Here is a 1275-nt window from a genome sequence, read left to right on the forward strand (position 1 = left end):
TCTTGGCTTAAGCACCAAAAAAGTGAGCTCCCACACAATATTTCTGTTTGCTGTGGTGTGACCTCTTTGTGAACTGCGGCAAAGTGAAAGGCACTTTCAGCCAGGGGAATCAGATGGCAGTAACCATATGCCTTTCAACTAATACAAAGGTGGGAAAGGGGGGGGGGGGGGGGGGGGTGACTGTGGAGGGGGTTGCATGCTAGGGTGAAAAGGAAAGTGCAGTGCTGTGTCTTTTTGTGTCGGTAAAGTGGTGGCAGTTAAGGGTGGCAGGGTGGTGGCGGGGTGGGCTGGATGCGCTGCTCAACACAAGGGAATGTCCGGCTGACTGACTGTGGAGATGGAGCCTTCTTATGGATGAGTGCAATGAGTAAACAGCATTCCTTTCTCTCTGTCTCTCTCTGTCTCTCTCTCTCTCTCTCTCTCTCTCTCTCTCTCTCACCCTCTCCGCCTCTCATGAGGTCTGAATGACCGAACCCCAAACACTGCATCCATATCTCTTTGTCTGTCTGTCTGTCTGTCTGTCTGTCTGTCTGTCTGTCTGTCTGTCTGTCTGTCTGTCTGTCTGTCTGTCTGTCTGTCTGTCTGTCTGTCTGTGATTGTCAGGCTGATCTTCTGACTCCTGTGCTGACTCAGACTTTGCATCAGTAGACTATAGCTGGGATGTGATTGAAATCAACCTGGAGCATCTTAATATTTGCTATGTTGTGAAGTGTACAAAGAGCCCTTGTATTGGGGTGATATTGCTCTATAAATAAAAAACGGAAACAGAACTGAACATTCAGCCATTTTACACTAAGTTTCCTTAGATGACCACAGAGACCCCTTACATGTTCAATTTTACATCCGCAGAGTTATCACTCGCCTGAGAATACCAGAAAAGACAACATGTGCATAATATCTCTTAGCGCATGCAGTATATGTCCCTGCAAAGAAGTACAGTATACTGTACATCTGGCAGGAGGTGTCATATCTGGCGTTGTCTGCGTCTGTTGACAAAACTTCATTTGCAGTGCATTGTTGCACACGCGGTTTACATTTAAGATGGTGTTAAATCACATTTGGAAATGCACCGCATTACTTTAGAGGCAGCCATAAGGTTAGATAATCTAAACATGGAATCTGGTGTTTTGTGCCTTATCAGTTGGGAACACGTGGCCAACACAATGCTGATGCACGTATACATGCATGCATGCATGGCATCTTAAAATGATTTGCTGCCCTATTGCTATACAGTCTGTAATCTCTCTGTAGGGTTACAGTGGATATAGGGAGCCA

This window comes from Protomyctophum bolini (assembly GCF_963924005.1).
Source record: "Protomyctophum bolini genome assembly, chromosome: 7".
NCBI classification, from domain to species: Eukaryota; Metazoa; Chordata; class Actinopteri; order Myctophiformes; family Myctophidae; genus Protomyctophum; species Protomyctophum bolini.